Source organism: Octodon degus, unplaced genomic scaffold (genome assembly GCF_000260255.1).
Source record: "Octodon degus isolate 3935 unplaced genomic scaffold, OctDeg1.0 scaffold00241, whole genome shotgun sequence".
Classification (NCBI taxonomy): Eukaryota; Metazoa; Chordata; class Mammalia; order Rodentia; family Octodontidae; genus Octodon; species Octodon degus.
This window is the reverse complement of record NW_004524817.1, coordinates 2,321,577-2,346,901: the sequence shown is the minus strand read 5'-3', so window position 1 is coordinate 2,346,901 and position 25,325 is coordinate 2,321,577. Positions and strand designations below refer to the sequence as shown.

General features: G+C 39.8%; 1 protein-coding gene across 2 annotated transcripts in view; it reads left to right on the top strand.

Moving 5' to 3' along the window:
- The window catches only part of Hs3st5 (heparan sulfate-glucosamine 3-sulfotransferase 5), a 321,032-nt gene that overhangs the window by 157,393 nt on the left and 138,314 nt on the right, over window positions 1-25,325 (top strand). Inside the window, exon 3 of one of the 2 annotated variants that reach the window (XM_023706140.1) lies at window positions 15,716-15,836. The gene's annotated coding sequence lies outside the window, so the exon portion shown is untranslated. Of the gene's footprint in view, window positions 1-15,715; window positions 15,841-25,325 lie in introns of both variants that reach the window. The other variant, XM_023706139.1, reaches the window with a different exon arrangement.

Genomic DNA, 25,325 nt, shown 5'->3' with positions numbered 1-25,325 from the left:
TATTCTCTCTCAAGGGTCTCACAATTCTTTTAAACTATGTTTTGCCCAGTTTCAAACAGCACTTACATATTTTGTAGGTATTTTGTTATAAGAACACCCAACTTGTCAGGGCCAATTTCTGTAGTAGGAAGGTTTCTCCAGAGGAACAGAACCAGTTGGAGATTTTACACACACACACACACACACACACACACACACACACACACACACACACACACACTTTCCTGAGGAAAGATTACCTATGACTCCAAAAGTCTGTATTTGCAAAAAATAAATATTGCTCTTACACTGCTTGTGTCAGGGCTTCTTGACATGTCAGTCCCAGCTGCAGCGGCCAAGTCCACAGCATTCTGCATTCCTGGTGCACATCAGAAAGTCGCATACTCTGCCGTCAACAGGATTCACCACCACAACAATACCAGTGTGACACAAGGGTAAAGAACAAGGCCGTTGTTACCAAAGAGACTGCTGTTGGCTTTATTTTTCTCCCTGTGCAAATATTTCTGATTTTAAGATTCAACTGGAAAGTTTCTAGCAATGCTTGTTATGTGCCAAGGAATAGTTTGCCTTCATGTTCACGGAACAGCCCATATGCTAATCCCGTGGCTCACTCTCTACCTGGATCAGCGATTCTCAAGGTCACGCGCATGGTAATAACATAGAGATGTGATGCTGGTAGGCAGCTACATTAGGCCTCATGGTATCTTTGGAAAATGTCAGCTCTGTATGATTTCACAGACTCAAAATGATTTTAAAATGTTCCATGTAAATTCCACGATGTTCTCTGTATCACGTGGTAGAAAGACAGAGTCATCTCTGTGTCCCAAGTCTGTGTTTGCTTCCGATCATGAGGTGGCCAAGATGGAAATCCTGAAAAGATCAAGCAACCTGTGAAGGATTATTGCTGGAAAAGTCTTTCCTTGCACAGAATAACTTAGCTACAGAGAATTTCAACAGTTCTTCAAATTCAATACACATTTGGCCTAGCTATGCATATTTGACCTCTAAGTTGTTGAGATGAAAACATTACATGAAGCAAACAGGCAGCAAAGAGTTATTCTAGCAAGCATGCTGGTGACTCATGCAGCTGAAGCACAGAAATTTGGGATATATTTGGTTGTTACCTTCTGGGTAGATTAGTTCACAGCAACACTTACGAGGGACTGAATCGTATCCCCCAAAACTACTATGTTGAGGCCTTACTCCCCAAATATAACTATATTTGGAGATATAAGGAGATAATTAAGGTTAAATGAAGACATAATAACAGAGCCTTAATGTGATAAATTGATGATTTCTTAAAAGAAAGAGCAAGGTGTAGTGATATATATATTTGTAATCCCAGCACTCAGGAGGCTGAGGCAGGAGGATAGCCACAAATTCCAAGTCAACCTGGGCTACTTAGTGAAACCTTGTCCACCCAAAATGCATAAATAGTAAAAATAAAGAGGAAGAAACATCTCTGTCTTTGAGGACACACCCGAGTAAAGCCACATGAGCACACAGTAAGTAGATCAGCATTTGAAGTCCAGGAAAAGAGCCTGACGGGGCTTGGTCTTCCAAACCTCCAGCACCTTGAAAAGGTAAACGCATGTGTTTCAGTCACTGCATCTGCAGCCTTCTCTTCTAGCAGCCTAATCAGACTGGAACACCAGAAACTGTGCTGAGGGGACTGCAGGGCCAATGCGAAGCTTGGTCACGTGCGGTGCGCAGTCCCCAAGGCCAGAGGCAGGGCAGGACTTACTTTGGAACTGGGCCAGAATCCAAGGCAACTCTGGAGCTGCAAGTGAAGCCTGGCTCCTCCTCACTGGGATCAAACCTGTGTTCAGCACATTTAGACTTTGAAATTTTATTTTATTTTATTTTATTTATTTATTCATATTTAGTATGGGGTCTACAGGGTCTCACTACATTGATTAGACTCCTAGTGATCCTCCTGTTTTCAGCCTCCCAAGTGCTGGGACTATAGGTGCGCACCACCACGCCCAGTCTCAATTGCCTTCCCAGCATGCCCCGGGGGTGAGGCCAGTGCTGCAGGCCCAGGGATGGAACCCCGGCCACTGCACTCTCCCTAAGCAGGTGCTTTAATCCAGTGAGCTATTTGGCCGGCCCTAGGCTTTGGAAATTTTAAAAATTACCTTTTTCTCCTAACTTCTGAAAGTTGCAAGATTTTATTTCGTCATTTCACTCCCTTACCCTAACTTGAATACTACTAACCCATAAATGGAGCCTTTACTACAGAGCTCTTATGAAGAATAGCAGATTAAATGATGAGCGTTTGACACATGTGAACATCTCAATGAACCTGTAACTATGATAGCTGCCAGAGTTAGAAAAATTGGGATCGGAAGTGCGTTCCTTTTTCAGATCCCAAATATTTACTGCACACTTCCTGTCTGCCAGGTGAGGGTGCAGCTGTGAAGCACAGAACCATGAGCAGATGGGGCGGCACTGGGGAGGGAAGCTGCCTTCCTGGGGTTTGCAGTCTGCAGTGAAGTGGCCATGGGAAGCAGCCAGAGGCGGCAGCCTCGCGACTATGGCTGCGGCCAGAAAGGGCCTGTTCTGCCCAGGGCATACAGCTCCTGGGGCGGAGGGGCCAACTGTTTGAGAAAAAATACAAAGAATCACATACTATGAAAATTATTGCCCTGTTGTATATGGTAACTGTTACTTCTTTCTCAAAAACTCGAGACTGACTCATTTTGTACAACTTATTGTCTAACTTCCTGTCTTCTCTCCCATCTTGAAAAGGACAAAACTTCAGTACTAAGGACTGAATCTAAGGCCTTGCATTGAGCTACATCTCAAGTCCTCCCCGTTTTTGTAGCAGCACTGACGTACAGTCCTCCTGCCTCAGCCTCCCAGAGTGCAGGAATTACCATCGTATGCCATCGCACCCAGCTTGCTCTTTTACTATTTGTGGAAGCTCTGGGAGCCTTCGAATGCTGGTGTGTACGTGTGGCCTGCTTTTCCTTGTCACCATTCATTTTTGCCTCTTGATTCAGAATGCAAGCTGAAATAGTAAATCCATACTTCATAAATAATTGGAGAGATTTTGCTTCACTTTGTCGCCATTTACCTTGCTATCTGTGGCATCTGTCATTCTTTTGTTACCCATATGCAGGGCTGATTGGTAAATGGATATAGTAAATGGCTATGGTTATGACTAATAAATAATTTTCACATCTAAGAATCCATTCTCCAAAAGATGTTTTTACAAGGACTGTTTGGTAAAATAGTTTGTTCTTGTGTTGCTTTGGAAATATGCCTTATTTTCTTTTATTACTTTCAGGCAAGCTGTGTTCATTCCCATAAAATTCAAAATCAAAACAGCTAAGGAAAGCACTGGTGTCAGCTGTCTATCATTGCATATTTAAGTAAAAGAAAGAAAATTAAGTATCTTTGCAAAGCATCAAACAATAAGTAAATGTGGTACATAAATAACAACTGGAAACAATACTGAAAGAAAACTGGATATAGTCCAAATTTTTTCACATTTAAACAAATTTTGTATGTCTTTTCTTCCCATATAAATGCACTGCTCTGGGCTAGCTATAGAGAAGTGTTGTTATTTCAGCAATTTTCCTTCACTGAAAAAGTATGGTTTTATAGTTTGTCGCTTTTAGTGGCATATATAAATTTAAAGCGCCAAACAAATAGAGCCTTTAAAATAGCAAACAGACCCTTAAAAATATAAATTATTTTATAACCAGAACACCTCTCACAGGCCGGAGGCCTTTCTTTGTAAGATAAATTCTAGAAACACATTCCAAAGTAAAGCTCTCAGTGTTCCTTTTTATTTTTGTGAAACCAATAAAATGCTGACAAAGGGTGCTGCAATGTGCCATAGTAGTTCAGAAGGACAATGTCACTAACAAATTTTTTTTAATTTATTTATTCATTTATTTATTTTTGACGTTTAGGTGTTGCTAGCCTTAGCTGCACTGTCATAGAATACGGTGCTTTGCGTGGGCAGCAGGGTGGTTCGATCCGTCTACTCTAGGCCTACTTGAATATTACTACACTTTTTAAGTTGTCACACCCGTAGGAATGAGGCATGGCTCTGATGCTGTTTCACTCTGTTACTGTAAGTCTAAGTTGGAAATGTAAGAAACTCAAAGGGAAAGTGTGGCCATGAGGATGCGGGTTTCCACTGCCGGTTGTTTCAGATGTCATTCTTTTCACATGTCACTGCCGTTTTGAAACAGACTGGCCCCTTTGAGTCTGGCTGTCAAACTTAGTGACGGACTAGGCAGGTAGGGCCCTATGGGCTAGGGATGGGATAGGGAAACGCAGGGCAAGTGAAAGGACTGGGGCTGGGGTGGAAGTGAGCCCGTGCAAAGGCCTGAAAATGGAAGAGGACAGGGAGGCTTCCACGGAACGGCAGAGTGCAGCAGGCCTTGAGAGCAGAACTTGCAGCTGTGACTGCACAATAGGACCGCCTGGGAGCCCGCCACCTCCTGGGGGTGGTGGCAGGTAAGACCACAGAAAAGAACTGGTATATAGGACATAAAGTAGATTTATGACCCACCGCCTTTCTCAGTGCTTAAAAAGAAAACTACACATGTTCAAAAACTATACCTTTGCACCTTTTAGGGAGTGGCATGGGTGATGGAGTAGACTGTTTTATCGTGCACCCCAAGCAGGCATTCAGTAGACGCTGCTCCTAGACCGCCTGAGCGTCAGGCCTCCGCGGTGGTGGCTGTGGGGCCGTGCCCACGCCTGCCCGTGAGCGAGCGGGACGAACGCGGCTCCGTGTGTGAGCGCAAGACTCTTTCAAAGGTGTTCTTTGGGTTCTGATTAAGGATTAAAAATAAAACCTGTGGGTTTCTGCAAATGGTGCCAGTGGCTTTTGCTTACAAGGTATCCATTTATATTTTTGACAGCATTTGTTTATCTTTTTGAAAAAACCCCTTCATTCAAGGATCACATTGCAACTATGGATTATGTATGTATAATTTGGTAGATGATAGACGTTTGAAATTACAGTGACGGGTATTTTCACATTGTTTCTGCTGATCTGACAAAAAAAAAAAAAAAAAGCATATGACCAGAAAAGAGTTTGGAGAACCCAAATTCCTCAGAATCAATTTGAAGCACTCTTTTGAAAAGTGTATTGCTCTAAAGAAGCATTTTAGAAAGGGATAGAGGGTGGAAGAAGGTTCTTGAGATACAAATGCAGTTCAGTAAAATAAGTTTATTTTATCCATGGAAAATATATGTACTGTACTTTAATATAGTCATTGTTAATATTGGTCCTGAAATTGTTTTCTGCTATTATACACATGGCTGCCCCAGGAAGCCTAAAATAGAGCCAGGACAAATAATTTCATTGTGTCCTGGCACAATATTTTAATATATTTTGAAATAAGAGTTTGCTTAAGAGTCATAGAAATAAGTCTTGAAGGCTGAAGACTGAAAGCACAAAGAACAAATCTGTTTTGTACGGCGTGGCTCATCCATGCCAGGACTAATCTGGAGAATGAGGAGTAGCTGTGTTACGTAATTTATGAGCGACTCAGGCTTGTTCGGGCATCACTTGTGCTGTGCTGAAGGGTGGCCTTCCATTAATGCGTCGCACTGTCCACCTTGACTTAAGAAAAGTGCTGCTGAGGCAACTTTGAAAAATAAGAGCTTGAATTCTGTCCTCGCGCGTGGCTGCTTCCTTCTCTCCGGGTCTTTCTCACACCCTCTTCTCTGTTCCACCCACCCTTCTCCTCTGCCAAAGATATTTGTGAAACAAGCAGTCAGGCCTGTTCTGATGGCATTTTGGTATTTTAAATAAATGCCAGCCATCCTTCAAGGCTGGCCAGGGAGGTCAGCTCAGATCCAATTCCCTGACTTTGCCCTGCTCACCACGTCATTGTCCGTGGCTGCTTGGGTGCGTGTAAGGGCCTCTCAAGAGTGCAGCGATTGCCGTCCCTCCTGGGCCCTCGCAGCATTCATAAGGCGCTGTGTTCTCCAGTCCCCTTTTCCTGACCCACTAACAGGCACTGCTTTCCGATTTCCTCCTTTTCCAGTGCAGCCTTCCCCTAAAGGTTCTCAGCAGCACCACAGACAGCAGGAGCTTAGTGATGAGGTGTACCATGTTGGTCTCCAGAAGTCCTTCCTGCCTCTTTTCTGCCCATCCTTGCTGCTTCTGTTAGAAGTCTGCATTTTAAACTCAGAGCTGCAGGTGACTTTCTCAAGTTGACATCTGTCAGTGCCTGTGTCTTGTGCCTTCCACTTCTTTTAGTAGCGAGAGGTGGTAGCATGTGAAAGCTCTTAAACCAAAATGGGAGACTTATTCCAGCCAAATAAAATAACTAAATGAGAAGTTTAACACACATCAACTCAAATAATCATTTTATAGATGTAGTTTCACTTACCAGTTTATATTTTTTACTCAAAGGGGAGAAAAAAATCACAAAAGCTTTTGTCATTTTTGAACTTCTTTTAAGTGGTTTATCAGTTATTGGTTGCATTCAGGACCTCATCCATGCTAGGCAAGCTTTCTGCAACTGGGCTAAGCCCCGTGCCCCTCCTTGGTCTCCTTAACAAAGTGTCTGAAGGCTCTATGGAGCCCAGGAACAGGGCTGTGTGGCAGAGATGCTGTAGAAACAAGTAAATCACAGCTTGTGCCTCATGGTACCCACGGACTACAGCAGACCAAGAACCAATCACATCGCAGTACAAGGACAGGGTAGTAAGGTGTTAGAGAAAGAACACCTAGCAAAAGAAAGGACAGTACAGTGCTCCTGAGAGCAAGTGACAGCCGGCCGAGATCAAGAAGAAGAGGAATCAGCCAGGCTAAATGTGTTCGTGATGGGGCCAGGAAGAAAGGACCTGGCGCATCCAGGGACACGAGGAGGCTCTGCGTGGATGAGTGACGAGGAGCAGAGGGCACGAGGGCAGGATGTGCGCCTCGGGGTGCCCTGGCAGGGCCTGCCGGGAGCGCAGGTGAGGATGCGGGCGGCTCGGAGCGCGTGGGTCTGAGGTCTCAGCGGGTGCCGCAGTGAGGTCGGTGGTACAGACAGCCTGCAAGGACAACAAGTAAAGCTTTTAACTTGCAAATTTATGAGTTAGTAATTAGATTTAATTTAAAACATATCTGAATTTCTTCAGTTTCAAGATAGTTTATTAGAAATTTCTTTATGGTTACAGTAAGATACTTCAAAGTATTTTATTGAAGAGTTGACTTTTCATATTCTAATAATGCCTTAATTTCTGTGTACTTTTTCCACTATAAGTGGAGATAATTAAAAATGTTGTGGCTCAACATGAAGGATTACAAAGTAGAAAACAGACTAGAGCACCACGTTAAAAGTCAACTCCATGAAGTTTAATTCCCCATGCTTGTCAGAAGTTGTTAAAACATCGCTTGCCTTTTTGGAATATAAAATATAGGCAGACATATACCAGTATATCAAAAAATGACACTCTGTCAAAGAGGACTTTCATGGAAGAATGTTCTGAATAAAATGTTTTCTTTTAGAAGCACTCAACCTGTTTAACATTCCAAAGCAAACACAAAGAACACAAAACGCCTGAGCTCACAGCCAGTCATGACAGTCAGTTTCATTTACCTTTTAACTACCGCTTTTATATTCCGAAATTTATCCCCCCCAAAATTATCAATTTTATTCTGTGATAATGCTGGTTTGAAATAAAAGAAAAGCACCTCTGACGCCTCAAAATGGATTCTTTTTCGACTTACCAGCACTTCTAACAGTATAATGATGACATGGTTGCCTCTGTCTACAGTTCGACTCTGTATAGTTATATTCCCTTATCTGTTAGAAAGTCTGGCCATGGCTGGCTGCATTTCATGTTATTGCAGATGAAATACAGAATTAAAGTCTCCAAATAGTTCCTCAAGAAACACCCCCACTGGATCATTTTCAAATTTTTCAGTCTATGGCAAGATGGCAGCCAGAAAAGAATGAGAAGACAGACGGTATTTAAAGCCTTGGCAAGATTAATAAATTTTCCATTTATGTATAAAAGACTCGAGTTTATCTTCTTGATAGTTGAGTAGTACTCTATTGTATAAAAATGCTACATCTTTTTATCCATTCCTAGGGTTGATGGGCATTTGGGTTGTTTCCAGGATTCAGCTATTACAAATTGTGTTGGTATAAACATGGGTGAACCCTGTGTGTTCACATGGGTGAAACTCACTATGGCATGTTTTTAATTCTTCTGAGAAAATAACCAGAACAGCAATATGTGGTTGAAACAGGATTCCTAATCCTAGTTTGTTTTGTTTTTTTAGGAATCTCCACAATGATTTCCACTAGAGACCATACTCATAAGTGAAATAAATCAGACTCACATGTGTACACACCATATTGTCTCCCTAATGTAAGGAGCTGAAAAAGTAAATAAGATCCAAAAGGTACAACAGACATTGTGAAAGGAAAAGAAATTATTTAAAAAGAAAGAGCAACTGGGATGGGGGAAAGGAGAAAAGAAGGAAGAATTTTTTTAAAATCTCTTATCTATCTATACAGAAGATAGCTAAGATAATTGTACTACTGATTTCTATTAATCCTTTGAAAGGAGCAGTTACATTCCTTGAACAGTTTTTCGTGCCAATAACTTGTAACCTGAGCAAATACTTTAAAGATAACAATATACAGTACAATAACCATTGTTAATTTCATATTTTTAAAAACCTGGCCTGGAGAGATAGTTCAGTGGTCTGAGTTCCTGCCTAGCAAGCTCAAGGACCTGGGTTTGAGCCCCAGTACCACATGCCATGCCAGCCTCTGGTGCCAAGCCAGCCACCAAAACTCGGCATGGTGTGCATATCTGTAATCCCAGCACTGGGAAAGCTGAGACAGAAAGATCATTACGAGTCTGAGCTGTGTAGAAAGACCCTGTACCAAATAAGTAAATAAAAGATTAATAATAATCTTAATATAATAATAATAAAAGCCTAACATTGGATGTACCTGTACATTGACCTTATCTTAAGCCTCAAATGATTCCTCTCTGCAATGAGTGCTTTCCAGTGGTCCCAATCTTCTGAACTTTTTGAAAATATCCAGAGTTTGGCTAATGGATAATGGTTGCTATGTTAAATCAAAAATCAGTAGACAGACTCCAGCCAGTGTGCAGGCCCAGCATGTGAGTGGGGCTGCCTGGGGCCTGCCAGATCCTCATTCCAGCCAGCACCCTGGCCAAGCATGTATGTGGAACTTCCTGCAGCAGACAGGCCCAGTGTAGAACCCTGTGGCAGAACTCCCTGCAAAGAGGCTAGAGGCAAGACCCACCCAGCTGATCCAGGAGCAGAACATCTTGTGAGAGTGGCACAGTGAGTTCACTTTCAAGAACTGCAGCAGGAAGAAATGGAGCACAGCAGCCAGACCCAAGCCACACCCACCTGGACAAGTCTGAATTTGGTTGATCTAGACTTGGTGCTAAGGTAATAACTGCCCCAAAGCTCTACACCAAAGGTCAGAAGACAGTGCTATACAAAATGACAAAGGGAAGGAGCAAAATGCATTCTCAGAACCCGAGCCCACCCAGAATAAATGCAGAAGACAATAACATAGAAGAAATTGGAAATTACACACCTGAAATCTCTGAAATAATAGCATCTGAAGTAAAGAAACAACTGCAGAAAGGTATAGAGAAAGTCAGATCAGAAATAATCTCTGAAGTAAAAAAAGAAATGATAACTATAATGAAAAAACTACTAAGTGCTTTTAAAGAAGACACTGATAAAAAAATAGAGGAGAATATAGGAATGATAGAATCCTTGAATGAGCAATATAGAAGAGAAATAGAATGTATGTAGCAGATCCAAAGTGATATACAGGAAATTAAAACCTCAATCACACACTGGCAAAAACATTTGAATGAAAGTGAAAACAGACTTTCAGACCTTAAAGACACCATTGCAGTTAGTGAAAAGGTAAGAAAAGATCTCTTAAGAACAACTAGGATGCAGGAAAAAGTAATTCAACATCTGCAAGACAATGCAAAGATGAACAATGTAAGACTAATAGACATCAATGAAAAAGAAGGAGTCAATACAAATAGTATAAAAAGAATATGGGCAGAAGTAATAGCAGAAAACTTCAAAAATATGGGGGGCGGATCTGACATTCAGTAACTGAAGCATATAGAACTCCAAATAACATCAACCCAATTAAAGCCATACCCAGATATATAGTAATCATGATCCCAGAAATTCAGAATGGGAACAGTATACTGAAAGCCACTAGAGAAAAGAAACAGATCACATTTAAAAGAAAATCCATTAAAATAATGGCAGATTTCTCTTCACAAACCATCATGTCAAGAAGAGCATGGAACAAAGTACTTCAAGTCTTGCAAGAAAACAAATTCCAATCCAGACTGATATACCCTGCAAAATTCTCTTTTAAGTTTAATGGAGAAGTGAAATACTTCCATGACAAACAACAACTAAAGAATTTTATGATGATAAAGCCAAGCCTACACAGACTACTAAAAGATATTCTAGAGAGGGATCAAAATGACCACAACTCCATGAATGAGAATGGAAAGAACCCACCAAATAGGGCAAACAACTAAACATAGGGGAAAACAGGTATATAATAGCAGTCTTTCTATTATTCTTTTGTATACAGCAGCAAAATATTTCCATCAGCATGCTCTACAAATGGACTTCTCCTGCACTCAATGGGTCGTGATTCTGTCCCAGTCTACAGGGTAGATATTAAGAAAATAGCAGTAGCTCAGTCCCACAGGCGACACCCGGCTACCAGTAAGCATCATGGATACTGTCCATGTCTGCTACATACTAGAATTTTGTGCAGTATCCTATCCCAAACTATTAGAAGTGCTGGTAATATATTTGCCGTTCCAGTATTATTATGTTTTATTTTTAGTAATTCTTTACTATCATGAAAGCTTTTTCTTAGTTGATATTTTTGTATATATTAACCTAATCAAATACTATGTGAGTACTCTGAATTGATCACAGATTCATACATATGATACACTACATTCTAACATCTTAGTTGGACTCACAATTTAATCTTAATTTTTCAATATTATTTTGAAATATTTAATTTAATTTTGAACTAATTAATATTTAATTAATTTTCAGAATGTTGTTTAATTTTAATTTTTGTTTTATGATTTATACAGTTTCTTTGACTTACAATCTACTTGTAAGACGTGGTATGATATTTTCTCCTAGTATAAGTTTTAAAAAGTATATTTCCATTTTCCATTGACTTTATATTAGTTCTTCCTTGCCTTTAACACACACACACACACACACGAAAAAATATGTAGATAACTTGACATAAGATTGATACTGTTTTGGGGAAATCATCAATGACCTTTTAAATAGGTTCATCCAAAATAATTATATTTTACATAGTCCTACATAACTGCCATTTTGAGAGCATTCTTTATCCAGGACAATCCAGCAACTTCTCTTGCCTTCTGGATTATGCTCTTTGTTATTTTCTATATGCTACATCTGGAGGTATTAGAATATTTCAAGTTTGTAAACTGAAAAAAATTTAGTTTTCAAAGATATGTTTGTTAACTGTAAAATTTAATGAGAACAGATCTTTTTTTCAATCCTTTGAATAAATAAGTCTAGTTTCTTACCCACTTGCTCTTTTTTTTTTTTCTAATGTGGAATAAAATGCTATTTAATTTCGGTCTTCCATAGCTAATGTTTTTTCTATAAACTTCAATGATTTTTTTCTTTACAATTAGTTTGGACAATTTCATTTTTGTGTATCTTGGTATGATTTTATTCATATTTCTTGTGCAAAAGTTTCATTTTTCTTGAAAATGCAGTTCTAAAATTTACTATTCAGAAATTTTTTTAAAAGCCTATATTTATCTTATGTAATTGGATTATAATTATATCTGAAATTGTACATAAATTTCAAAAATTTCTACTCAATGTCAAAAAAAAAAAATCAGTAGACAGTTGGTGCTGATCCCAATAGTGTCTCCTCTGAATAGGAGGTTATTTGTACTTACCAGCCATGATCTTTGCAGAGAATGAATCCAGTTCTCGGTCTTTGATCATGACTGCATTTTTATTGGTACATGTTGCAATACATAATGATCTTGCTTTCTTTTGCTTTGTATTTATATTTTGTATTTCACATATAAGGGGAACCATGAAAACTCTTGAGGATTGGGAGAATAACCAAAAGAAACAGAAACACATCGCAGCTGAGATGCCCTACTGTTTAAAGTTACCTGGAAGACACATAAGGGGATGGTGTGGGAAGGAGGGAAATACTCCATTGTGGCTTTACTCATCCACTGATTCTCATTTTGTAGCTTGCTCTCAATAAATACCTAAAGGTTTAAACATCTTCAAATGCCGGAAAGAGGTGCACAAAATTTCAGATGATGGCAGAGAATGGGAAGAACAAATGTCTCCATGGAGCATACAAAGCCTAAGCTCTAACAAAGTATTAAAATTTTGTCTTTCCTGATATGAGAGGACAATAGGAAGGAGCTACAGATTTTAGCTACTAATGGTCAAACCAAATCTCTTACTTTTTCCTGTTAATTGACTCACACTGATACTGCCCAGGAGTACCTTTCCTGTTGCCATGGTGGTGGAGGTAGTATCCGAAGACTTGGGAGCCATTGTGAACATCTCACAGCAGAGAGTATGAGCTGGAGGTGGGGCACAGTGTGCCGCCGAGCTCAGGGCTTTGAATGCCTCCTCCATCACTTCCTAATTGTGTGAGCCTACCTAAGTGCTTAGCTTCTGTAATCCCCATACCATTAATCTATAAAATGGGTCTAATGCCACCTCCTTGGGTAGTTAGTTCAGTGCTTCATAAACATTCTGTACCTAATAGTTAGAGTCAGTTACGAATAGACAAATGTGCATTGTTCAGTACTTTAGCCCACTAAGCACTCTAAGGACTAACATTTCTCAGAGAAGCAGGAAACCCCTTCCAGATAATTCTGCTACAACCCAGGCCTTTTTTTCTCCTGAGGCAGGTGCTACCAGGTGGGACTTGAACATTCAGATCCTCCTGCCAGTCTCCAAGTATTTAATTCAATGCTTCGTAAACATGCACCACCATTCCGCATTGTCTCCTTAGACTTTATAACAAGGAAAAGCTGTTCTGTCCTGCCTTGCACTCTTCGTTCCCATGTATGCAGGCCATGCTGTTTATTTAAATGCAAGTTAAAGTCAACAATTGCCCTTGTTACAGTTGTTAATCTGAGTCAGGAGAAATCTTATGACACTGATTGTCACACACTTATGAATCACTTGCTAAAACTAGCAGTTTCTCCTAAATGTAATAAGGCCAAAATTAATTTCTAAAACTTAGATCCCTTTAAAATTTAAACAATCACATCCCTAGTTATAGAGTGTTATTGCCTAAAAGGCTGAAGCACATACCCTAGTGCAGAGAAAAATGGCAAGGAAAGGTCCATAGTTGATTCTACTGCTCATCAGCTATACCAGAGGCCGTGGGTCATAACTGGTGTCAACAGCTCCCTCCGCCCACGAGCGAAGCCAACAGAAGATGCAAATTGATCCTTTTTTTTCTAATATTAAAATTTCACAGCCCTTTTTGAACTATTTCTTAAATTAATTTCAAAATGAATGAAGCAGTAACATTGAACTTTAGCTAACTATGTTTAAATTAAATATAAGCATTTAAAATAACCATTTTAATTAAATACAAGGCTCAGGCAACTAATCATTAAAAGTGGAATTGCTACCTTAAGATTTATCATTATGAAATGACTTGTACCACATTTCTAATGAGCTCTTCCCTCTACTGAAATGAAAGGCTAAATGTTTTCCTCCGGAGTGGCAGCTGGTGGAGCCAACCATTGTTTGTGTCTTGGTTGTCAATTTGATATTGAGTCAGAGCAAAAGAAAAAGTCAGTCTTACCACAGTCTTTTAGATCCAAGCCTGACTACACTATTTCCTCATTCTCGGCCTCAACCACCTTCACATATTTTAGTTCTAAAAACAACTTAATAAAAACCTCAGTAGCTGAAATACCATTTGGTATTGCAAGGGACTATGGGTATGTTTTGTAAAATAGCTATATATTTTAAGTGTAACTATTATTTAGCATCAAGCCTGACAGTGTTTTCATATTAGGTGAGTACAAGCTTTGATTAAAGTTTTCTGAAATCTGCCCTAAAATGGTTTCTTTTCTAAGCAATTGCTGTTACCACCCACTTTCTACTCTCAACTGCTTATCAGAGCAGCTGATAACACAGAGGAGCATCCACTCAGGGCTTAGAGGCACTGGCGTTTGTTCTGATCCTCCCTGTGTTGCAGAATTAGTACCATGGCTAAGAATCTGAAAGAGAATAGGGCCTCTTCCAGCTGAGAGAAGCTGCAGATTTAGAGGTAGGTTGGCTTGTTTTGTTACTTGAACTAAATACCTGCAATTACTGGTTGTCACCGTTTTTTTCTGTTGTAAAAACAGAACTAATTGGAGGCACTACCCTTCAGGGTGAGCTCCGCTGCCTAATGACTGTTGAGTGCCCTCTTGAGTTTAGCATTTTAATTATTCATAATTATCGTGATTTCTGTTTATTTGGGGACTTTGCAAACAATTCTAGCTTATCAAGCAAATTGAGAAGCAGAGTAGCTGGGCTTTGTTTTGTATTAGGGTCACAGGCTGTGTCTACACCAAGTTCTCATAAGCAAAAAAGCCGGTTTTCTAGCTACTGTGTGGACATGGTGACAGGTGTTGTGTCCTGAGATAACTAGATTCACTTGTTTCTTTTCTAGAATCTTAGCAATATTAGGGCTGTGGATTGAAGAAATCACAAGGACTCTAATGGAATGATTATAAATAATTTTAAAAAATATGTTCATCAGAGAACAGATACATTATATTCTACCAGACAAGCATACAATTTTTTAGACCTTTTCCCTTTCTTGAAAGAGGTCATATATATGAGAATATGAGAGAGAGAGAGAGAGAGAGAGAGAGAGAGAGAGAGAGAGAGAGAGAGCTTGCTTTGCACCCCAAATATATTTACATTCAACAGATTCCAGTGAAAGATGGATTTCTAGATCATTTGTGTTTGGTTTTTTTGAACATATATTAGTGACAATGATGTATTCAGTTTCTAAAATCTATTTAAATGTCACATACACCATTAATAGTAGTCTGAAACAGTAATTTAGTAGTGTTTTTTAAAAAGAGTTTAGCACCATGATATGTTTTCAGCTTTCCCATATCTTCCTCATTTCATCCTTACAACACAACAGTTGAGCTTTAGATTCAAGGGTGTACTCTTCAGCTCGAGAGTCAGTCAGGCCTCCCACTAGTGTGTGTTCAGTTCAGGAGTAGCAGCAACTGCTTAGTGTAGTCGCGTGGCATCCAAGATGACCATGATTAGTATTGGTGTTTACGTGTGTCCGGGAGAAGATCTGGAGAGATACCACAAGTACACTTAAGGCAAGTCTGTTCAGCCCCTCCTACCTAAACATCTCGGCAGCCAGAGACGAAACAAATTGCTGCTGTAAGAACAACATGCAGGTGCATGTGTCCACTCCAGCTGCCAAGCCCACCCCTGGTGGGAACTAGCACTTCTGTGTTCTAAGGTTCTGTGCCGAGGTGATTTCTGGTCTCCGCCTTGCAAAGGACTTCATGTGCATGAAAGCAAACCCGTAGCATACTTGTTCCAAATAGGTGTTTAAATGAGCTACTATGGAGAAGAAAAATGAAAAGACTAATTGGGAAATCACTTTGCTTCCAGGTGCAGCCCCACGGGCCTCCCGGCAAAGAATAAGCCAAAAGGACAACCCAAAGGTGAGGAGAGGTCATGGAATGTTCACCAACGGATACTCACCACCGGGATAACTGAAAGGGGTCTGAATGTAGGTAAGTGTGGAGGGCATCGGGGTGCCCATGCCTCTTACTCTCTGACTTTTCTTGCTTCTTCCCCCACTCCTGCCATCTGTCTCATCAGCCTTTGGAAAACATGGGTTGGCACCACGAGGCCTCCTGTGTATGCATAAGCCACATTGAAACCCCAAGGGCCTCTAGCAGGTGGCCTCCCCCTCTCCTGGGCTTTTAAATCATTCTGCAAAACAAATGAGAATGTCCCACTCTCATCCCAGTACGCCCATACTGAGATAAATTTCTTCTGTCTTTTTGGTTCCCATTATGTGAAATAACTTTCCAAACTGCTCTGTGGACATCCATCTCGCTCTGTCAGCCTCCTTGGATTAAACACTGAGCAGATCCATGACACAGGGTCATGGGTGTGGGTGGATGGCCATGGGACGTGGCCTTGGGCATCATCTGTGGCCCTTCTTCCAGTCCTCAAAGCAATTTGGGTTTTGGCAGCTGGGAAGCAGAGCAAGGTAACAGTGCCAAACTGCTTTGCTCCTGCATGTCCCCCTCACATTTTTCTGCCTTAGAACCAGATAATCATGGACTGAAAATGTGACCCAACTGGTCCTTTCCTCCTCCTGTGTGCTGTGTGTGTTGGGCATGGTGTCCACAGAGGGACAGCCGAGTAACTCCTTGCAAGTCTTTTAGTGCTCTTCATCCTCCAAAGCCCAAGTCAAGTTCCACCTCCACTACACAGTCATGCTGGTCTCCCTTTCTTCCATACTTCTCTATATTTTATAATAATTCCTTTTTTTCTGGCATTTGCCAAAGTCTGTTGCTTTTTATCTATTTATGTGTATGTCCTATCTTTTCAGCGTAGCAACTATATACTTTGGGAAAAGGCAGGGTCTAGTATATATCAGCATCTGCACATCACGTCTGTGTATACCACAGTCTGGGGATGGGGCCAGGCTTGTAACAGCGCAGTGATGGATTAAGGCAACACAGGCAAGAGGTCAAGAGCATATGCGCTGGAGCCATGCTGCCTGAGTCTGAATTCTCACTCGGTCTTTAGCTGGGTCACCTTGTCAGGGTTTTGTTAAAAGTTCTGTGCCTTAATCCCTCTTCTCTGAAATGAAGATGAGTGATGCTGTCCATGTCAATGGGTCAGTGTCAGTGTGGAGGCTAAGTAAGTTAGTAGATTTAAAGGAGCTCAGAGTCCAATACATATTAGGTACTCAAAACTGTTATAGGAATGCTCCATCTCGGCTTCCGTAATCTATCATAGGAAATAAAAGGCATGATCTTCATTCTCCAGACGGGAACACTGTGTCCCTAATGGGTCAGATCACTGTCTGAAAATGTGAAAAGTGGTGGAATCCGGACCGAAATGTCTGACCAGAAGCCTAGATTGATTGTATCAGTCTGAACATTGGCTCTAACACAGATGCCTAGTGATAAATTCTTACTAATAATTTCACTAATAATAATAATTTTCATTAATTTTACTTCTATGTATGTAGTTTTGAATTCAATTATGCTAAATATTTTAAAGGTTTCACCTTTTAAAAATATTTTAAATGTAAAATTATTGCTTTTTTGTGGTTTAATTCAAATGAGATGGAATCAAAGCCTTTACTCACTTGTTTTTATTTTATTTATTTATTTTTTTTATTTAGAGCTTAAAATCCTGTTCAGTTTTACTGAGAAAGTGGGTGCTGTCATGGCAATTCTACCCTTCGACATTTTGCCACCAAGGAGGCACCATAACAGAAACACAGCAGGAGCACGCAACCTACTCGCACTGTTCACACTAGCTCCACTACTAGTTGGGCTTCTGTGCTGCGTGTTGTAGTGCAGGGCTGTGTTACTGCCTACAAAAATAGCACATTAAGATTTGATGAACTATGTCACTTACTAGTGTATTATGAAATTGATATTGGAGTCATTATTTTATCATTGTATCCTATTTAAAATTATTTTTGAGAATTTGCAAAGAATTCCGTGAAATGCAGCCAGCACATGCACCTGGAAGTCCTGCTACTGCTAGGAAGTCAGCCACAAGCTGTACAGCTTACAGTGATCCCTGAGCATGCCTTCTTCGTTTTTGCATCAGCACCACACGGCACCGTGATGGACACGGCCGAAGTGACTGGGGAGATTCAGTTTTGCCACTCTACTGGTACTTGGAGTATGTTGTATCTTCTCAGCCCCTGACCAAATTACAAAGTGACTTCCTAGACCCCTAAGGGAGGCATCACCAAGAGTTGGAGTGGGCAAGGCCTTAACTTGTTGGCCACTTAACTTTGTTCTATATTTTAACACATGGCATCATTTAGTCATCAACATAAGCCTACCAAGTAGGCATTGTTCCCCCCAATACCAATAGTGAAACTCAAGTTCACATAAAACAAATGACACAATTATCTTGGAGTACAGTGAGCCCTGGACTCAGAGACCTGAGAGGGTACTGTGGTCTGACTCTAACTCCAACTGATTTCAGGCAAAGCATAGGACCTTTTCATGTTTCAGCTTCTTCATCTTGAGAAGACCAATATAGCTGATGGGTAAAATGGCTTTGAAATGATCAAAGCTATCAGAAACATAAAAATCATAGCTGTGAGTCTGTAAGTATAAACCCTGAAACATTCTCAAATGCTTTGAAACTCCCAGCCAGTGATGGGAAGAAGATAGAAGCAATAAAAAGAAACAAAGACCAAAAGTATAAAAAAAATGCCTGGGTAGAGATGCTGGAAACAAGTCTAGAAAAGCTTATTCTAGGGCTAGTGAGATAATTCAGCTGACTAAAGCTCCTACTTAGGAAAGCTTACACAAGCACAGGGACCATGGTTCAATCCCCAGCACCACATGCTGCACCTGCCCTGTTCCTAAGCACCCTGAGCCAACCACCAAGACTGGACATGGTGGCACATGCCTGTAATCCTGTGCTGGGGAAGCTGAAAGTGGGAGGATCACTATGAGTCTGAGCTGCATAGTGAAACCCTGCAGCAACCAATTACATACATAAATAGATAGAGAAAAAAAAAAAGGAAGAACTTTTCTCGATAGCCTAATACTGATGCTAATCCACTGTTTATCAATTTTCAGTCACCAAGCAGAAGATACCCTTAAATATAATGTTTTGTGCTTTAAAATTAAAATATACTGGTCATAATCACTGAACCAAGAAGCAGACATAGAACCTAACATTGGAAATTGCCACTGTTGCCTATGGAGCCTTATGCCTTGTGTGAACTGCTTGCATGAACAATCTCAGAGCACTGAAAGTAATGTCACCCTCAAACAAATCGGTGGATTTTATATTTCATGTGTAGTCCATGCTCTGAATCCTGAAACACCTTGGGGGCCTCAGTAGGATCCAGCCTGCTGCTTCTTGGTCCTGTCCTTCCAGCCATCTTTCAAAAGGATTGATGGTGCTTCAGGTTGTAGCCAATGTCTGCCTTTGACCTTGTGGATGTTGAAGGGAAATAAATGTATTTGATGAGTTATTAAACACATGCTTCAGTTATTGTGATAGTAAAAACAGCTCAATCTTGTAAAACTGCGAGGCTCTCCCTGATTCTTAGCACTTGATTGCATCCTTACTTAGTTTACATAATTCATCCTTAATCTCAGCATATGTCCTAGTGCATTTATTTAGATTTAAGAAAGTTTCCCATGTTTGTTCCTACTTCTCTGTGTGATATGATAAGTTTCAGGTACCACCTACTAGGTGTTTTTTTAAACTATACTTTAGCTAGAACAAGAACAGGTTATTTACCTGATAGTTTAAACAGTATTCTACAACTCAGAGAGAAATTAGCAAACCACTTCTACTTGTTCTTCGGCAAAGACTACCCAGAGGAGGTATTTGCCTCCAAGATCTACTGCTCAAATGAAGAATCTGTGACATACTGTTCATTTTGATCTGGCCAATTCCAACTGTCAAGTATTTCTAAAAATATAGGCCTGTGACAGCAGCATATTTGCAGTTTTTAAAATAAAGGCCTTAGAATTTGCGGTTTATCATCATTTTTAATTAAGGACTTTGAAGGTACAATGGGGTACAAGGATAATGATTTAAGGAAAACAGCATCAAATGGCTAAGTTTGGGTATGTTTTAGGGAGTATATTCCTCAGTAACAAAGTTGTTTTGTGAACTATGAGTCAATATGCAAATAGTATCTGTAAAAATATTTGTTTCTTCAAAGTAGTGAAACATAATAGTGAAACACTCTCTCATCTCCTCTTGGTATCGATATTCAATGACTGTAATTTCTACCATTTAAGAAGTGCTCCTGTATGCCACACATTTTTAAATGTATTATTCTTAGTCATCAGAGGATTCCTGCTGGGAGATTTTTATTATGTTATATGTCTGAGAAAACTGAGACTCAGATAGGTTAGTGAACAGACTGGCAAGGTAGGAAGTGGTAGAGCCACAAATAAAATCCTGATTCGTTTAGGCCCCAGTCCTCATGCCTTATAATTTTGGGGGAGGTCAGGTGGTAATAGATGAAAAAGAAGCACTCTCAAAATAAAAACAGTACTAATAGCTACCCTTTGTTAATGTGCCAGGTGGTGGGCCAGGTGCCCGAAAAGATTTTAATTCATCATCATAGTAATCAGCTTAAAAGAGTTCATTCATTACAGGTTTTTCAGATGAATTATGTTTTAGTACTATTCCCTTTTGCCTTATGAAGAATTTAGGATTCTAAGGCTTTCAGTTATTTATGTACAGTTGCACACCTAGTAAGGAGAGGAATGGAGTTGGCCGACTTGGGTCTTGTTGAGTTCTAAAATCTAGTTCTTTCTAGTTTTGAATCATATAGGTCAAAATATATGGCTGATTTATAAAAACTCTGGACTACATAATATTTATCCTTTTTCTCCTAAGTTATTCTTGAAGTGACATGCTTTATTCAGAAATTAAAGGAGGTTTGATAGTAAGGAACTTTTAGAAAGTTATCCTAACATTTAATTGATGTATTCTATCACTGCCCAGGTGTGCATCCAAGTCAAATTTTACCTTTAAACTCAGTATACTCAGCTTGTGTCTCCGTCTGATCAAAGGTTCACTAAGAACAAAATAATGCAAAGAAATTTATTAAACTCAGGAAAACTGCCTCACATTCATAAATTTCTGTTTTGAAGTACCACAAGTTACAAATACAACTGAAGAACTTTCGTGCTGATCTTACAAGTAGCCTAGACCAGCCCTTTCCACTCATTCATTAAACAAATGCTCATTGATTGGCAGCATTTCCATACCTCCATGCAAGGGCCATTGGCAAACAATTACAACTGAAAAATCCCCATCCTCTAAGAGCTTTACAGGTTAATTAGAGAGAAAAGACAGAGTAAACATTAAGCCACCAAAAGTACGTAATATTATAAATTCCGTGTAATACCAAACAAATACACACAAACAAAAAGAGAGCTTCATTTTCCTCGCTGTAACCACTATGAGATGAAATGGTACAACAGGCCTCACAGAAGAAAAGCAACTCCAGCCTAGGCAGAAAGCGTGGAGGGCACTGGCCGGGCAAGCTCTTGTGGAGGTTGGGAGGCAACAGAAGCATGTATTGTCCTAACGATTTGTGCAGGGACCCTGGAGAAGACAGACTGAAAGGGTGAGGCCAGACGACCAAAGCCTCTGAGGCCAGCTAAAGATTCTGGCCTTTGGCCTCCAAGTGATGGGGAGCCATTGAAAAATTTGGAGTGGGAAAGTGGCATAATTAAAATAGTGCTTTAAAAAAGATTAATTTGGCAGGACTAGGCAGGATGGATTGGTGCAAGGATAAGAGAGAAAAGAAACTGCTGCAATAACTCAGGAATAAGGTGATGAGGTTCTGGACAGAAGTGACAGTGGGAGCAGAAGGAAAGAAATAAATGTGAGAGACAGCACAAAGAAAGACGCAGGAGAAGCTGATGACCAGACAGGGGAGAGGAAAACACAAAACGCACTGGCTTTAAATTCTGCTCAGGAACTTTTGCAGTTCACAAAGCAGAGTTCACGCAGCATTGCCCATAATAGTCAGGGTCTGAGATGCCACTGGATTCACAGAAGCTCTTGCTTCTACTTAATGCATCATTTCTTTTGGCAAAATCTACAGTAAACTACATTTCAAGAGAAAATAAATGCTCTAATAAAACTGGCTGAGACAGTCATTTTGGCTTTATGTTATAATCATCATAATAATAACTAGCAGTAATGTCTGCAGCTACAGAAGGATGCACAGATAGATGAGGGAAGAAGACTCAGCTCAGCAGCCTTTCGTTCTTCTCCACAATTCTAGCTTCTTAGTTGTTAAATTGACTTAAGAACTGTGAGTTGATTAAGTGTAGATTGAGATTATTTTACAAACACACAGATAATGATTCTTTAGTGATTGGAAAATTTTTGTAATGTCGGTGCCCCAAGATTAACTCATTTGTCTTCCAAATTTCATTGTATAGTAATTATTTTTCTCATACAGATGAAAAAAAAAAAATGAAGCTGTAGAGGAAGTGAGTTCATGGTTTACCACACCTAGTGTGAGAATTCAGGAAACTATGGCTGCACCGTGAGCCTAGGGGACTACATGGGCAAAGCCAGCTCCAAAAGCAAGCGGTGCTACTTCAGTTGTTTATATTTAGCCAAAATATTGAGTATTGGGCAAAGTGTGATCCTCTCCCTATGTGCACGTGCGTACACACACACACACACACACACACACACACACACACACACACACCGTTGCATGACACTATGATATATGTTATCATTTACTTCAGAAAGCAAGTGTCATTTTAGTATTACTTAGAGGCTGTTTTTAATGCATCAGGCATAACATATTGTGGCTTCTAATATTAATTCGCTCCTCACTTAGCATTGTTAAAAATATTTATGATCCAGAATCGAGCAAACTGTACTGTTACCCATTTTCCCCAGCTTTGATCTAAAAGCCTTCTTCAGCTGTTTTCTAGGGAGGAATGTTGTCAAAGTTTGATGGTAATTTATGTTGTCAGTCCATTAAGTTGATTTTATGGCATCCAACACAACTATTGTCCATTTATGAGAAACCTGAGGAGCGGTCTGGGTCTCCGTGAAGGCCGCATGCTACCTGCCCTTGCGCGCCACTGACCTTGAGGGGAGTTGACTTTGGTAATTTACAGCAAACACCATCTAGGAAGATCCATTTGCAAGATTCACTGTCATTTAGTGCTAAATGATCATTGCTGAGTCCAGAGACAATCGGAGCTCCTGACAGAGCAATCCCATAAAAAATATTGCCTACCCACCCAGGTGTCCTTTCCAATTATCTCGAGTAGAAATTAATACTTTTAAAAGCTGCTAGTTTTTGAAAGGTTATTACAATTTATTCCAGCAGTTTCTTTTGCACATTATGATGAATTAGTTTATTACACCATTATTTTCCACGTCAGCTTTTTAGAAGATTGAACCCTAATGTCGAAACATTAGTATGAATGGCAAACACACTATTTTACAGCTCGGTAATATATTTCTGTGAGAAAAAAATGTGCTCGGTTTTTAATAACAGGTAATTTTATGTTTATGTTCCCTAATGCTGTTGTCAGCTATTATTTATTTCTGTTTGGTAAGAACTGGAGAACTTTCTTTTAAAATGTTAATGGTGGCTTAGACAGATTTTAGAGTCAGAGTAAGAATATATTACCTAAAAGTAGAAATTATGAATTGGAATTGTTTTTCCCTAAAAGCTAATACTTTCTAACATTTCCTTGACACCAATTTGATATAATGTAGTTACTTCCAGGGAGAATAATGCTTCTGTTTCAATATTTTTACTGAATGTAATGGAGGAGGGAAGGTTTTAAAATTCATTTTCTAAGTCTTGATGACTTTCTAGACTTTGAAAAATGACTTCTTGGGCTGGGGAGATAGCTTGGTGACCTAAGTGACTGCCTGGCAAGCACAAGGACCCCAGCTCGATCCACAGTACAACATGCCACGCCAACCCTGGAGCTGTACCAGCCACCAAAACTGGGCATGGTGGCACACATCTGTGACCCAGCACTGTAGAGGCTGAGACAGGAGGATTACTGTGAGTCTGAACTGCATAGCAAGACCCTGTATCAAATATATAAATAAATACATAAATAAATGTTTTAAAAAAATTAAAATAAAATAAAAATGATTAGTCGCTTTATGCATGATTTCTAAGTATTCAATGATCTAAATGTATTTTATATAACATTATTAGAACTTTGATGGAAATTTCTTTTTCTTTAGATGTTATTCTGTTACACATCTATTAAGATAATAAGAAAGCGTAGGTAATTTCCTATTTAACTATGTATAAAAACATTCATTCTACTTCCATGTGACCAAGACTGATTAGACATATTCTAAGGAGTAGCATTATAGTATATTTATTCATGTGACAGCTGTTTAGAGTGCCAATTATGTGCCAGGCTTTATACAACTGTGTGGAGTCAAAACATGTGCAGAGCAACATTTTAAACATTCAGGCTTTTAATTTCTATTGCAATTGTTGTTCCTCAGTTTTGTTTTGTTTTGTTTTGTATTTTAGGGGAAGGGTCTAACTAGGAGATCAGACTCTTAACGATCCACTCGTTTACAGCCTCCCAAGAGCTGGGATTACAGGCATTCCCCACCATGCCTAGTCTCAATTGCCATCTCAGTGTGCCCTATGGGCGGGGCCTGCAAGGCAAGCACAGGGATCCAACCCCTGAGCCTGCTTGCAGGTGCTTTAATCTGCTGAGCTATTTGGCCAGCCCTCTTTTTTTTTTTTTGTAATGCAACCCTACAAAATTCTGGATCTTCTGTAAACTGAGTTAATAAGAAAATTAAGGAGAATGTTACATGCTTTGTGTTTCGCACCTGCCTTCCAGTAAGTGCTTACCAAAAGAAATCTTATTTCTTGTTTTCTTGTCACACACACATTTATTGGTTGTGCTAATGTTTTCAATGTTGAAGTGTCTGTTTTCATTGAGGTGACTGAAGTAGATATCAATTCTATCAAAATTATGTTTTAAAACATTCCATACATTTTCTCATTGTGTTGATAAATAGTTGATAATGTATTCTAATGATAATATGAATGCCAGTGTTTGGCTTTTGAGGGGCTGCAAATAATTTTTTTATTGAAACAGATTATACATACATAAAATTGCATACATCAGAAGTATGTACAGCAGACTTTCACAGCCCAGTGTAGCTCCTGGGTCAAGACAGAAATCCTCCTCTAGGATGCACTTCCCAGCCTGACTGCCCTCCCTCGGTTTATGACATCACAGGTTAGGTTAGGTATATTTCACACTTTATTCTTTTTTTTTTTCAGAACCAGGGATTGAACTCAAGCTCTTGCTCTTGCCAGGCAAGCACTTAATCTACTGAGCTATCTCCCCGGCCCCCTATATTTTGCCCTTTGGATTAACAAAATCATGGTTCACTTGCTAGGATAATTTTGGGATTCATCCACATAGTTGTATGTTGTACTTCGTTCTCAATGCTGCATAATACCTTCCATTATTTTTTTCCATAA